The 16,107-nt window shown below is 41.2% G+C and overlaps 1 long non-coding RNA gene across 2 annotated transcripts in view; it reads right to left on the bottom strand.

The window, feature by feature from the left end:
- The window catches only part of LOC148053064 (uncharacterized), a 169,128-nt gene that overhangs the window by 3,640 nt on the left and 149,381 nt on the right, over positions 1–16,107 (bottom strand). For both annotated transcript variants that reach the window (XR_015708564.1, XR_015708563.1), the window contains exon 4: positions 6,571–6,693. This is a non-coding gene — a long non-coding RNA (uncharacterized LOC148053064). The remainder of the gene's footprint in view (positions 1–6,570; positions 6,694–16,107) is intronic.

Raw genomic sequence — 16,107 nt, forward strand, 5'->3', positions numbered from 1 at the left:
GTCTACCCACTCCTCGCTTCTGTCAATTCTTTATCTCCTGTCATTGCCTGTGGGTGTTGAGTTTACACCACACCCTGCGTGCAGAATTTGGGCAGTCAGGAACGCTTGGTGGTCTAAGAGCGCTCGCCAGCTTTGGGAGCCATCTATCCCTTTCCCTTCTATGCTATCTGGCTCAGATACTCACTTGATTTAACTATCAGTTTATCCCAGATAAAGCTCTTGAAGCAATTTTCATTTCTGTAAATGTATGATCCAAGACCAACGAGAGACCAGCTGGGAGTTACCTCCAGTGGTCACTGGGATTCACAGGTTTGATGGGCCCATGACTTTCTCTTATCTTTGACATTAAGGCCTAGGGCACTTTTCAGGGCATAGATTTTCCGAGGCATTTAACAGTCTCCTTGTCTTATTCTGCATCACCTACCTCATTCTCATGCCAAGCCCTCAGGCATGATAGGCATGAAGAATGTGCAGTGCTTTGTCACTGAGAAAGCAAGTTTCCACACGCTCTGCTAAACCATCTCAACAGATGCTACTAAGAAGGCCCAAAAGTGATTTTCACAAAGCTATACATTTCCTCGCAGTCCAGACTAGAGTCTCCAGACAGAGCCAGAGCTATGCACAAACCCATGAAAAGAACTCGGCTCCACATTGGGAGATCTCAGAGGAACTCGGGTGGGGATGACATCTGGGGAGCCGGGGGGTACATAAACCAGGTGCCCAGGCTGACCCTGGAAGCAGGGCTGAGCGTGGTGGAAGGGCTAAGTGGGCAATGGGTACTACTGAGTACAAGCGCTCTTCTTGAAGGGCACAGTCAGACGTATATCACGGCCACTTGGGGACACCCATCTCTCTCTGCTGTCTCCCACCAGTGGCTTGGTTTTAACGTCTTGAAGCAGCAGGGAGGAGGCAGGAAACAGCATTAATGACACCTATCAACTAATTGAAGCTATGCACAGGAGTCTGAACAGCAAATACGCTGCATAGGTGCTAAGCCACTCCAGATGATAAAAAGGCAGAAGGTAAAAAGGAAGGCAATTGCAAACGGGTACGAGCGAGCATCAAACACAAAGGAAGTTGTAATGAGAGCGGGAGCGTGAAGAGTGACAATTCAGCATGGGAAAGGATAAAGATGGAACAAGAATGGGATCAAGAGAGAGCAGAGAAAGGATGGGGAGGAAGAAAAATTTGAAATGGAAAGGATGAAAATGGAATATGATTTCCAGAGGGAAAGAATAAGGGTGAATGAGGGTCCTACTGGGTCAGCCCATGCATATTTAGTCAGTTATAATAAGGTAAAATTGCTTCCTCATTACAAGGAAGGGAATGATGTTGATATGTTTTTGCAGTCTTTTAAAAAACTGTAGAGAACTTATAATTGGTGAGAGGAGGCATGGGCAGCACAGTTCAGACCTTGCTCAATGGGAAAACCCTAGAGGCCTATGCCAGGCTGGTTGATAATGACTGCCGTGACTATCAAATTGTGCAGGGAGCTTTTCTGAGAAGGTATGAGGTTGACCCCAGAGACCTGCAGGGTTACACTTAGGTCTCCAAGGAAAGGATCTGATAACTCCTTTCCTGAATTGGCTGTAGAAATGACAAGTTTATTTAACAGGTGGATAGAAGGTGAAAAGACATTGTATCTGTTTCTTTTTTCTTTTTTTTTTAAATGATGACATTTTCTTGAGGAACAGCTTCTAGAAGATGTTCTGAAGGATTTGGAAGCCTGCTAGACAGAAAATCCTTCTATTAAAATTTTCAGCCTGTTAATCAGAGCAATTTTTTTATGTGTATCCACAAAATAATGGGAAAAGTAATGGGAATCCTACCTGTTTCCACAAAGACTTGCCCTTTCTCTCGGAAACAAACAGAAATAAACAACAAAGTACACAATTGCCAAAATCTTACAAGCCACATTCTATTACTTCAAGAACATAATAACAAAAAGGTAAAAAAAAAAAATCTCATGACGTATATTATGTATGCAGAAACTGCAGACACGGCATGGAGTGTGAAAGAGGAGATCCGTTATCATGCTTGCTTCAGCACTGTACAAGCACACCGTAAGAAAGTTTTATAAAAGCAAGTTCAGACACAGTTTCTTAAAAGACCTTTAGTGGAAGCACTGACACCAGCCTGTGTTTCCAGAAGGTGGGCTGTGGTTTGTTCCTCCTGGAAAGCACTACCCAAGGCGCATCTACATTCCAGCTTGGATTACTATTTCAAACAAAGCACAAAGTACTGAAAAGTGACTGGCGAGAATATGAGACAGATGTTGTCCTCTGCTTTCTGAAATATTTACTAGTTGTAATGAGTCTGTAAAATGCAATGTTGACTCAGCTACTGCATTCCCAAATTCCTTCCAGACTCTTGACTAAATATCCTCTGTGCCTGGCAATGTCGTGCTGCTTCCTCTAACACTTTCCTCCAGCACCTTCCCCTGCAACGCCTCGGATAGCACCCCTCCTTGCTAACCAGCACAGCAGTCCTGAGGCGACTGCTTCGCACTAGGCTCTGGAGCCAGAGCTGAAACGAAGACATTTGCTGTCTTCAATGTAATTTTCTGTAACTTCTCCTTTTTCACTATTGATCGCTTTCCTTTCTCTTTTTAACTCATCCTATTTTCTCATTTACCTCCTATTTCTAACACTCTTAACAGAATATCCATTTTACTTTTTACTTACCTCTGACCGTTCCATCTTCAAATTCCTTCTGAACCTGCCTGCATTTTACAGCCCCTTTACTGCTAGTGTCATTTGGGCTTTCATTTCATTGGCTTTTCATTTTCTGGATAGTTTTTGGCCCAGATAATTTTCTGCATTTTGAGGTGTGAAGATAACAATGTTTCTTTTCCCGTGCATTCCTGCTTCTCTTCTAATTCTTGTAGAAAAATCCTGTATCCCCTGTAAGGAATTCAGTGGAAGACTTACCACCACTTAATCACATCTCATTTTCTTCCTTGTACAAAGATGCTTACATCCAGACACCTGTCACACCATAGACAAACCGGGGTTAAGACAGTGGGACTCCACTGACGTGAAAGGGAGCAGATGTTGGTCTGATGGCATTTCTTGAACATTTCGCTTCAGTACCCACACTTGTATATGTTATATGCTATTTCCCATATGTGCTACCAATGTAGCACAAGATCTGTTTCATGCATCTCCAGTGCCTTTTTTTTTTTAATGTTATTATGTTAAATACAATGCTTTCTAAGTACGTGTTCTTTGATGATGATGTATGGTTGCCCATGAAACTACTAGAGAGCCAAAGGAAGTTAAAGGCACAGTGAAATCAGCAGCACTCCATACTGATGCAAGTACCAGTGCATGCAGTCTGGCCTTTGTATTGCTCATTAACCTCTAGAATAAACATGTTTTTAGCATCTGCATTACTACCAATACTTAATGCTTTGCCTGTTGCATGTAAAAGAACAGAAATCAACATTTAGAGAAAAACCTCAGAAAGATCGAACAATTATCTCAGGCGTCCTGGCAAAAGCTCAATGGCATTAGAAAATTGCGTTTAAAGTGCAAGAGTAGATAAAAAGAACATTTCATGAAGCAAAAAGGTCACATTTCCATTGCTCGTGAAAATATACTGGCAGGACGAAGTGACAGTCCATATTTGATGGTATACAGGTTAGTGGTATTGATTCTTTTGCCAGACTATGTCCTGGAATAAAGCCTAAGAGCCCAGCTGGCAGAAGGCTGAAAATACGTGATTGTGAAAAGAACCACCTATGGTCCTCTATAGGATAGCCATTGCCTTCATAATTCTGTAACATTTAATGGAGTTTTTGTCTGCAGATCTCCAAGTACTTCACAGAGAAGCCAATACCAATGTCTACACTTGACAAATAAGGAAACTGAGGCACAAAGTGACTTGGACAAAGTCACACAGCTCGGAGAAGTCCCCAAACTTTGTCTTGCAAAAGCTTTATCTTTGACACAGAACTTGTTCGTGAACACGCTCATCATATATCAGCCCTGACAGACAGAAAAATCCTTAAGAAAAATAGCATAAATCTTGACCTAAATAGTGGAGTTCTTCTAACTGATATCAGCTCATGAACTGGCTCCCCTAATCGATCATTTAGCCCTTGCTGAACAACTATAAGCTTCACAACATGTCTTAACGAAATTTGCTCATATACTTCGTTAAGCTTAAACCAGTTCACAGAACACGTGCAGGGAAAGCACATGGTGTTCAAGATTTAAAGCCAGGTTCAGATGCTCTTGTGGTTTGGGTGTTAGCATTAGAGCTCAGTGTAACAAATACGGGGTTATTTTAATCTTCTCTAACTGCGTGAGATTCAGATTTTAATTGACTTCTTCCCTCCTGAACTCATCTCATAAAGTGTGTTAGGTATATCTGCTGAGTAAATAGGAGACAATTATATGTTTAAATATCTGTCTAGAGAGCTTCTTCCACCCAGAGCTGAAAATCGATACAGCTCAAAGAGACATCTTTTGTTAATATAACTTTTTCTTTCAGCACGTTTCTAACATGTTTAATATTTTTCAGTGTTATTTTGCTGGCACTGAAAGCTCAAGCTGTGTCGGTAGATCCCTGAACTGGGACTCCAGAGATATGTATTCTACTTTTAGAGCCATTTTTAACATCTTGGACAAGTAACTACAGCTCTCCAGGCCCTTATATCCACTCCCAGCCATTCCCTTTTGGGCCTTGTTTCTGTGAAGATGTATGCATGTACTTGATTGTATAAACTATGAAGGTATTTAGTGAACTACGTGACTGCGAGCAGACCAGTGACTTAAAGTTACTATTAAATCCAGCATTCAGGTCTTTGTAAGATACAGGTTTGGACTGTGCACTCTCACATCGTGCTGAATCGGGCTAATTTGTCTACAGAATTTGATGCTCCCAAAGTCAACCCAGCCTCTACCTGTAGCACCCCAAAAAAGCCAGTGGGTTTTGCAGGAGTGCCAAAAATCCCAGCAAAACGAGCCAGCTGTGCCTCATTTTAGGAGCATTTTGGAGAATTAGGGAGTCCCATGAGCCCTTAGGAGCAGGCACCTGAGCAGAAGCTTTCAAAGCCTCCGTGGACAGCAGAGCCAGTTTTCTTTAGCATAGCGGGGGACAGTGGCATTCGTGGCACTCTTGTCTAACCTCAAAGTCAGATTTCAGGCTTGGGGTTGGGCAGGGGGGGGAAGCTGAATTGCGTCTATCCCTGGGCTCTTACAAATAGCTTGAATTTGCCCCTCTGGACTGAATACTGTCAGGCTGAAAATATACACTGGAAAAACGCTCTCCATTTCCCCCCCAAATCAGCCTATAAATAACACATGTGGTCCAAAATGGCCCTGATCTTACATCAGGAATAGATGCTGCGGTGCAACAGTGACAACAACAAAGAGAGGGGAATTGGTTAAGTACTTTGGGGGTTAAAATCTGTGCCCTGAACAGTAAATTTTATGGCCAAAAGTGAGTCTTCTATAGTCTCATTTATTATTGCAAAAATGATTGGAACTGGGGACCATGACACTATTACCTGTTACTGCAGATTTATTGAAAATTAGCAATTCCATTTATATCTATGAGATTTCAGGGATTATTCTGTTATAGACTAGAAAACTGATAGATTTATAACTCTGGCGAATCTAGTTGTACCAACTAATAGAGCAAGTGAGAAAATTTAGAGGTTTGTACTCCTAAAGGAGTTAACCTTTGGATAAAGAAACATTTTTCAAGTAGCATCCGAGAAATTATTGGATCCATAAATTCTCGCTGCCGTAGCATGAAAAATATTCATTTCCTAGGTTTTATATTTTTGTTCAAGAAAGATACAAAAAGCAAAAGTTAGTACAAAAAATTTCACTCTACTCAGAGTCCTTCTGTAATTGCTACCGTACCTTTTATTAACCCTTTGGCATACATTGGCAGAGTTTGCCTGGCTGGCCCTAAGGAAATTTTCAAGCTATGTATCTTCTAAATTCATTAACATTGTATTGACTTGAGGGAATTTGATCTAACTTTAATTTTGATTTTTGTGTACTCACTGTGGTCCTTAAAAATTGAATCAAACCTGCAAAGGTATTAAAATCATGCCGGGACATTGGGGGTTTTTGGGGGGTTTTGGTTTGGTTTTTCGGTTTTGTTTTTGTTTTTAATATGAGAGATCTCTGGCTGTGGATGAGGCTTGTGTAAACCACTAAAATGATCTTAAAGCTTCTGGTAGATCTGGTAAAAGATTCTGGTAAGCCCAGGCCTCTATCTCCCAACAAAGATAAAAAAAGCAATACAAAGACTTTAGTATTCGGCTCTTAGGGGCGTGAGGCTTGGCCACCCTGCCCCTGATGTTCCCTGTGACTCCCGCTGTAGGAGATGCTCTCCTTATCTCCTATGCAAACTGACAAGGTAAGCGCTGTATGTACAAACCAAAGCGCATCCTCAGAAAGACACTCAAGTACTACGGACTTGTGCGTACGACATTCGAGCCTGGCTGAAAGCATTAAGCAATACCATGATAATGCATAAGGGTGAGCGTTGCAGCTCCCTCTTTTCTCTGACACAAATCTTTACGACTAAGTAAACTTAATGCTGTACCTGTGGTTGCTGAGGCTTCTCGGTTTGTGTCTAGGGCACGCGGCTCTCATCTCTGCATCTTTTACCTGCCAGTGGCCACCACCAGTAACGCTAGCAGGACCAGACGCACATCCGCTGCCTCAGCTGCAAGACATAATGAGATCAAATGAATGTGTTTATAAAATAGCCATTAGTTAAAAGAGTAGCTCATGTTTTGCAGTCAAATACATCATTTGCCTTACTGAACAGCACATAGCTGTTACTTTTGCGTGGCTGCTTTGGTATTGATTACCGCAGAAACTGGAGAACTGGCAAACAAACATGCAATTTATCTATGGATGTAGGTACATGCGAAATATCTAATGGGGCCATAGTTTCTTTCTTAGTACTGTGCGAACGGTGATCTTTGTATTCCTACACTGAAAGCATCAATGCAATGAAAATCCATCACCTAATAATACATATCAGCCACTGTGCCACGGTCTTTCATTCAATACTATACCCGTTGTTCAGACATATTAAGGAGGTGGCTGGGCCTGCTTCTAAACTCAGCTATGCTGAGGGGAAACATTATGACTTCCTTGGGACTACCCCAGTTTCTCTTATAGGAACAGAGGTAAGAATCCATTTAACTGATTTCAGCTAGAGTGTTGTAGGAATTCAAGCTCAGACACTGGACTGCGAAGAATCATTTTTGCTATTATGAACTTATTGCTAGTTTTGTTCAAATTACATATACAGATACACAGATTTTTTTATAATTACTTTTTAAGATAATTCAAGGTTTTATAGAACTTAAAAGCTTCAGGTGCTAAGCTCTGAAAAAGAAAGAAATGTTGAATTTCAGTTAAAAGTAATCCAGAGTACTCACACTTTAAAGGGGAAGAAGAATGACAAGTATTTGTAATACGGACCACATCCCCACCCCAGTGGCATCAACTGATTTTGGTTATTAACTTTGGAAAGAAGGAAAATCCTTCATGTGACAATCTCTAAGGAAAAAAGCCCCTGAAATTATCCCATCATTTCACAATCAATAAGGCAAAAACAGAGCGTGCAGAAGAGTTATTTATGATTCCGTCACACCATTACAACACTGCACCTGTAACTTGAGAATAGAGCATTTCTAAGTGTCCAGTGTTTCATATGAGCCACAAACCAAGTTTAAAATGCCCAACAGAATTTTTATTTCTGTTTATTATTTAATATAAACCTATGTATGAGATATTTCCAGCTACAATTTAAAAAAATAACTGAAAAAGAATATCCTCTTCTGTATTCTACTACAAAGACTGTGCTGGATTTTTACCCAGGACAAATCAGCACAGCTCCATCGAAGGCTGCGCTATCCTCACTTCATCTCAGAATCCAGCCCAGCATGCAGTACTTTTCTGATTACAGCTGCAAAATATCCCAGCTTGGCCGAATTCCTTAGTGCAGAACCAAACGTAAGAACTAGTCAGGGAGCTACACATATGTATAAGACTTGGCCGTAATATTGAATGTTCTCTCCTTAAAGCATAGAGTACTTATATTTCAAAGATTGTAGATCTTCATTTTACAACAGTAGGAACTCCTGTTTAAGTGCAATAAAATATCCTTAAGTATAGCTGAAAGATTATTTCTTGTACCTTTTTGTACAAATCTGCAAGTGTGACAGACAAATCCATTTCTGTAGCACTCCTGTTCTAAGGAAGAAACACAACTTATTTGGTAGTGTTTTTTCATTAATTTAGGCTAAATCACCTCAAATTTTGGTAATTGTCTCTTTTTTTTTTTTAATATGAGACACTGCTTTCTCATCAGCAGTAAGTAATCTGAGTGGAAAGGAGTTGTCCTGTTCTTCACAGAAGGTAAATTCAGGGCCACAGTGCAGACCCGGCTCCTGCAAGAAGGGGCTCCTAAGCTCAAGAGAGTCACTGCTCACTGAGACGCAGATCAAAATAAGAACCTTCACAATGGACTTTAAGGCTGTCTACTTCTCATCATTTTTTAGAACTAAAACCAACCAATCAAACAAAAAACCCCCACAAAAACCTCTCAGGTTTAACAGAGTTCTGCTCCCCTTGAACTCAAGGGTAAGCAAACAGACATCTTGGTCTGGAGAACCCATGAATTAATGATTTTCAGTAATCATCTAATGAAATTCTGTGAACGTCAAGCACGAGGAAGCATGGAAGAATGACGCGAGGCAGCCAGTGCGAAGTTGTTGAACTAAATAGAAAACATTTAATCCCCCAAACAGCTGCTGAATTCCCCCAGGAATATTTTTCTTTACGCTGTTAAAGGAAGCTCAACAATATCATATGTCTTTGCTTTAATACATCAGTGCATCAGTACTTCAGACTACTATGGAGGGAAATATTTTAACTCAGAACCAGGTAATAAAAAGGAAGTTTAACAAATAATGAGTAAGAGAGCAAGAAGACAGACTACGTTCTTCAGGTAAATCAAAGTTGTTTCAGGGAGCCTTAGAAAGAGAGGTTGCTATTTTCAACGGAGAGTCAACTGAAAGTTAATGGGGACATCACTAAAGATCACAGACAAACGGTTACTGTACTCTTAATGAATATTTTATGCATGTCACCTTTAAATTAGTTAAATTTGATAGGATGATAATGTAATGCAAAATGGCTTCCTCCCCAGACCATTTTAGGTGGAGGGTAGATCAGAATTTAATTTTAGGGTAATGCCAGGTCAAAATTAAATTAAAAAAATTATGGTTTGAAAGTAATAAATCCAAAGTGACCAATGGAAAAAATATTAAGCTAATGAGATGTGCAAGCCATTTAGAAAACCACAGATATTTTATATGACATCTATTTTTCTTACCTGGAAACAAGCCATTTTAATACCTGCTGATAGGGAAGAAAGTGGGGAAAGGAGAAGAAGGGGCACTCTGAAAGCTATTGCTATCAGGTCTTGATAAAGTTATGAAGATAAATGCAAAAAGTTCATGCTGGGGATATTCATCATTTGATCAGCAAGCTTGTTAAAAACTTAAGACCCCTAAATCCTCTTTCAGGTATCTAAATATATGTTCTGCTTTTCAGAGCGTTGTCACTCACATATGTCAAAGAAATTGTTCCCAAATTAGGTTGATGCAGCTGCCCTGAAACCACGAGGTATGGGATCAGGTAAGCCCTCTTTCTCCCTGTCTCACGCCTCTCCTTCCCCTTACCGATCATGAAGCTAGCACACATGGACACACAGTATATGCAAGGGATCTCACAATTTAAATCTACTTTTACACAGCCTTACCAGTCACGTGGATACTGTGCTTCCCTGAGTTACTCTCCTGCCTCAAAGGAAGGTGGTCCTGGACAATGCCAAAGAAAGGGGCCAAGGGACAGCAAAAGCAGCAGCCTGCAAGGGAGGCAGGGCAACAAGGTAGGAGGGCACAAAATAAACCTGAGGGATGCAGCTGAGGCAAGAGAGGAGGCGTGAGAAAGGAAACGCTTGTGTATCACTGATAGGGCATCGCATTTCCATTCAAATTCAATGATAAAAAGATACTCCCAGATAGCATGTCAAAAAAAGTAACATTGTCAGATATTTCTTAAGTTTAGTTATGAGAAAGATCATCGTCATTTACAGATTGCACCCGATCTAAGACAAGAGAAAACATAGCCCCAGGTGTTGCCCTTGATGCTGGCTGTCTATCCACCAAGAGATGCTGCTGGAGTTGCTGGAGCTTGAGAAAGGCACCAAGGCTGTAAGGGCACGTCAAACCCCGTGCAGCAGCTGTGAGTGGGGAACTCAGAAAGAAGAATGTGCTCCACTTAAATGAGGTCTGAGGGAAAAGAAGCGTGGAAACTGAGCTCTTCAGAGAGGAGTAAACTCATTTCATGCAAAGACATTAAACTACATCATGATGTGAACCTATGGAGCATGACTGTTCCCTTGCAGTAAAGCTTTGGTTATGTGAATATTGTTAAAAATAAGAAAAATACACTCAGAGAGTTTCAAAAATTCAGTAAGTCACCTGATTCCAAGTTATTTCTGGATATTCTGGTGGCAGCACTGCAGCTCATCAAGCCAAGCATGTTTGCTACTTTTAAATGCGAGTATGCTACATTAGCCATGCCTCAATAACTTTGACACTGGACCAATGGACTATACCATCCCCAGGTTCCCCCTCCAGATCATTTGCAAACTGAAGCTAGAGAAAAGAGTGTCTTCCCACCCATTAAGAAGCACATCATGTTATCGCAGTGCTTCAGTATCTGCAGTGGCAACCAAAGGCATTTGGGGTCGAATTTCAGTTGTGCGTGTTATTTCATAAAACCTAAAGTGAAACCCGGGCATATGAATGGACATTGCTTTCCTCTCTCCGCACAAAAATGAGAGAAGGCGCTAGACTCAGGCAGAAGCTAAGGGGTGCTCCTGCTCGCTGTTAGCTTAAAACGAACAGTGCCCCCAAATCCAGCTCACTACCAAACACCTGAAGGAACCGCCTGGGTTTTAAAAACACTAGTGCTGCATGTGTCCCAGCATTCAGGTTTCCAAAAGAGCCCTGGGTTGAACATTTTAGACATTCTGCATCTTCACTGAAAGTCTGGAGAAGAGATAACCCCCACTGAAATACACAGCGCCCTGAGTATCAGCCCCACCGCGTCATGAAGAGAGACAGTGAATACGGAGAACTGATCCTGAGCAACGCTGAGCAGCTGTGCTCCATGCTGGACCTCTCATCACGCTACATAAATTATTCTAATTTCTTGTCCTTACTAGACAGCTCACTGATAAGCTGGAATGGTCATCAGGACTACTGATTTTTATTTTTTTTCTTTTTTTTGGCGGGGGGGGGGCAAATGCTGGCTTTAAGCAATCTCTTCTCAAGGCTCGGTCTGATAATCCTTTTCAAGCTTTTATTTAAACTCTCTAAGAGAAAAAAGCAAGAATGAATTAGAAACTGGAAGAACACAAAGAAGCTAGAAAGAGAAGATCAATAACTCACATACACAGCAGTAAACAAACTGGAACAATTACAGTGAAAGATGGTTATTGATCAATATCAGGAGCAGCTCATATGCTGGCACCTCTGTTTATACCAGACCTCAATTAGATTCTTACTGTCTCATAATATAACTGCATTCTACAATTTTTATCACCAGGGAAATTTTAATTCCCTTTTATTAGTGAATAATAACCATATAATGTTTTTAGGCAGTGGTCGTTATCAGTAGATTTACATATCAGCAAAATGTTGACTGCCCAGTGCCCTGCGTTGTTATAACCTGTCTTACAGACTGGAAAGCTGAGCCGCGGAAGGATGAACTGACCTCCCTACGGCCAAGGGCAGGGGCAGAAGCTGACAGAGACCCGGACCTCCTGAGTCTTGAGGACTTTGTTTTCTGGGAATACTAGTCCCTGCAGAGCTTCACAGCAAGGGGAGACTTTTTTCTTAAAAAAAAAAAAAAAAAAAAAACAAAAAAAAAACACACACAAACAAAAAAACCCAAAAAAACAAACAAACAAAAAAACCAAAAACCACCAACCAACGAAACAAACAAACCCCACAAACCAAAAAACCCCAAAACCACAGACACAAAACAAATCAGCAAGTATTCTGTTTCAGAAGCACCCGACCAGAACTATTCAGACCTACCGTTTACAGTATAGTGAGAGAAGCAAAGGACCTGCACTCTGTGTGCATCCAAGTCATCCTGGAAGACTTTTAAACAAAGCTCTTCACATCTATGCCGATCTGCTTGTTACACCGAAAGATGCACCAGTATTTACAATACTGCTGGGAGCCCTCAGGACAGAAGCCTTCCCTATTTTTTCTTTTCACAATTCCTATAACAAACTTATTTATGATACCACGTGACAAAACTGTGCTTTTCATTTCTCCCATCTCCAGTTCTTGCAGCACTTCTAGCATAAAGATCATCAGATATAATTACAACCAAGTGCAAAATCATCACATGTAAGTCAACACAATGAAATACAAAATAAATACCTACTCAGCAGGAGTGTCCACCAAAAAGAGCACACTGCCTGACCTTGGGACTGAAAGTCAGAAATTCCAGCCCCACCGCTGCCTCGCACAACCTAGCCAAGGTGTTTAATTCTCACTGAACTAGGACATTTGCTTCCACTTCCTTCTCAGGTACTCGCCTGGTCTGTAAAAACTATCACGCGCTTAAATTTTGTTCAATTACACGAGTCAGAGTAAAATTCAAGTTTCAGTTGGTTGGAACTTTGTGGTTTTGACTTAATGAGATGTATCAGCACCAACACAGCTTTCCCTTTCTTGGGAAATTGCTCCCTCATAGGTATCTGAGGTAACTGAGTTTTAATTTAAGGCATACGTATCAATCTGCAAGCCTGTCTCTGTAAAATCTTACTTAAAAAGACAAGTTGCTGAAGAATAATGAGCTGGAGTCTGTCCTCTTTAAAGGGTGCCTTAGCAAAAGAAGCTCACCTTTAAATAAATAATAAAAAAAAAATCCCAGAATCCTATTCATAAATCATATTGGAAATTTAGGGGTGAAGAATTAAATCTGACTGAAAAAAATTTCAGAAGCAAAGTTAAGAGAAAGTAAAATAATTTATGATCAACTTCAAAGGTTTTTTTCCAGAGTTTCAACTATACCATTTTACTAAAAACTGGGTTTTCAATAAACTAAATAGTTGGGTTTCAAGCCACTGGTTCCAAACATCTACAGATATATTGATGAAAATATCTATAGCCGAGAGATTGTCCATAAAGTTTCAATTTGAAAAAATATATAGATTTTCAACCAGGAGACATTTACTGTCAACACCTTCAACAAGCTCTATTTAAAAGGTAGAGGATCAAGAGTCTTGGTGAATGTCAGCAGGCATAAATATAATCAGTACACAGAAGCTGTGAAGACATACTCTGGCCTGACGATCAAAGTCTGCCTTAATGATAACAATCCCAGTAAGAGAGACCCCAGGTCAGGATTTTCAGAGATCACAGAAAGTACAGAAACATTTCAGGAATTCTACCCCTGCGCCTCAGATAGCCAGAGTCAATTTAGATTTTTCCAATCATACTATATAATTATTCACGTCAACATTCGTAGCTACTTAATGCGAGCTTTGAGTTGAATTTATCAAAAAGGTTCAAGTGGCACATTTCTTTCCATCATATCCCCTATCCCATTCCTTACCTCTTTTCCTTCCTTGCATCCTTCCTTTTAGGAAAGCTGAAGAAGATGCCACATGAGATTTCCGATGGAAAAGTGACGAAAGGTACCACCTCATCCCTAGGGAGAAGGCAGCAGAAATGCCTTAGGATGATTTTTGAGGTCAGGGCATACTTTGTGCTGCTTTTGCTGAAGATGCCTTGAGCACCTCTACAACTTAAGGGGCGACCTTCAGTGCCGGGGCAGTATCGATATCAACTGATTCGCGCCAAGGAAATAAAAACCAGAACCACTATCTCTGCTCTTCTGCCCAAGAGCGGATATCTTGGACAAATAGGGTAGGGAGGCACTGAAACTGAGTTAGTAGCTTTTTTTTTCCCACCCTCTCATTGCCCCAAATATTAGTGTTATAACAGCTCTTGTGCTGTGCACATGAACATCCCAAAAGACACGCTTCCCTGAGCATCCTGAAAAGAGCACTGAAGTTGGATCCACGTCCTATTTCTGTTGGGTCGTATTTCCCCCCTTTTTTTTTTGTTTTTTTAAACACCCACTGTGCCTTTCCACTTTAGTTTTTATTCTGATCCAGCCCTCCGCTGTCTTGACATTCAGGTGCTCTTCAAAAATCCGTCACTGATTTCCTTGTAATCCTTACACAAAATGGACAATATGCTAAGGAAAACCGCCTTGCAAAGTTGCCAAAAGAGCAATTCCAATCTAATTAGGAGTTCGTACTGCTTCAGTGAAAGCAGCACAAACACTGTTAATATTCACTGCAGCTGCTTTGTCAATAACTCCCACTGAATCCTCCAATTTATAAGAAAAATCAGGAAACTATTGGATTCTATGACACTGATAGATCTATCAGTATTCATTGCCCCTATCCTCTGCAACACAAGGCACAAATGCCAATAACTCTAACAGTCCCTTAAATGCTGAAGGATCATTATTAAAGTGTGCTTGGCATCCCTGGTCATTAATTATAATCTTGTGCACATATGCAGTGTGATTGCAGGAAATAATCAGCTTTGTCTGCCAAATTGGCAACATTTAGAAACTAATTTGTTATGACATACCATCAAAGATATTTAAACAACAAACCCAAAGCTCTGCTGCACTGCGCACACTGTTAAAATATCAGATCACATCATTAAAAAATAGTTAACATATCCGAGGGGAGGTAATATTTATCCTTGAACCCTGGTTCAAGTGGAATTTCCAGAAAGAACAGTTATATGCTTTCTCCCTCGCAGTTCGCAGGAGAGGAAACTCTCTCCAGAGCGACGGAGGGACGCGGGGAGGGAATGACTTAGATTACACTACAGACTCGCTGTCAGTCAGGAGCTATTAAACGGCCATTGAATAAATGTTTGCCAAGAGCAAAGCTTACCCAGGATTACTGCACTGTTCAGGATGCCTGCAGATTCATTTAGAGACTTTAAACTCATATTTATCTGTCTAATTTCTTTTATAGCCCCTGTTGCCACTTTCACCACCTAGCCCCCCCGCGGCACCAGCAGAAGGCTGGGAACACCTACAGCCCCCTCCCGTCTCGCCGCTGGGATTGAAGGAAAGGTGTGCCACGGGGAGGGGAACGTCTCTGCCCCCCACCTCTGCTGGAACCAGCAGAGGAGTTTCCCACCGCCTCCCAGCCCGGAGGAAGCTGAGCTCCCCAGCAAACTCCAAGCTGCTAAAACGTTAACCTCCCCCACACCCTCTTCCGATTTCAACGTGTTTTAATTCCTGCTCACTAGACACGATCTTTTTTTCCTGGCTATTTGCTTTCTTCATATTGGCCAGGACAACGACAGTCCCTGCAAACCACCTGAAGGAAACGAGGGACTTCCATACAAACCCTTTGTGCTGCTGTCTCAGAAAACCAATTCCTGCTCATGCAGGATACAAATCCTGCAGAGTTAGGACTTTTCCCTCTGGCCAGCGTTCAATGCCCTCTGAGGAGAACCAGAGAGCTACACTGCAGATTTTCTGCCACAGATAGCATTAAAGCTGTTGATATTTAAGCTCTGGAGACCAGCAGAAAAACCAACACGGACGCTGCAGGACTTATGCTAGTCCTAGGAAAGGGCGAGGCTGTGCAACAGGTTTGCATCAGAAGGGTGACAGGCTCCAGGCATCCTGATGTCTGGTAGGGGCGAGCTCTGAATCTGTGGATTATTCTGACATGAAACACAGAAGAGAAGGTGCCATTTAGAGAGTACTAGAATAAGGCGTACAAATTGATGGCAACCAAGTCAGCTTTAAAACTTCCAAGACTCCAGAATGGGAACCTGCGATGGAGTGTATGAGACCATGGAAACTTGCCAGACCCACCTGTATATCAGAGGGAGCAAAACACTTCATCATGTTATGTGCGTACATAATACAATTTCTTTTCTCAGATCTATGGTCAGAGTATTAAAATATGCACCAAAACAAA

This window comes from Nipponia nippon, unplaced genomic scaffold, assembly GCF_047370975.1.
Source record: "Nipponia nippon isolate SJK-2023a ecotype South Korea unplaced genomic scaffold, ASM4737097v1 scaffold_4, whole genome shotgun sequence".
Taxonomy (NCBI): Eukaryota; Metazoa; Chordata; class Aves; order Pelecaniformes; family Threskiornithidae; genus Nipponia; species Nipponia nippon.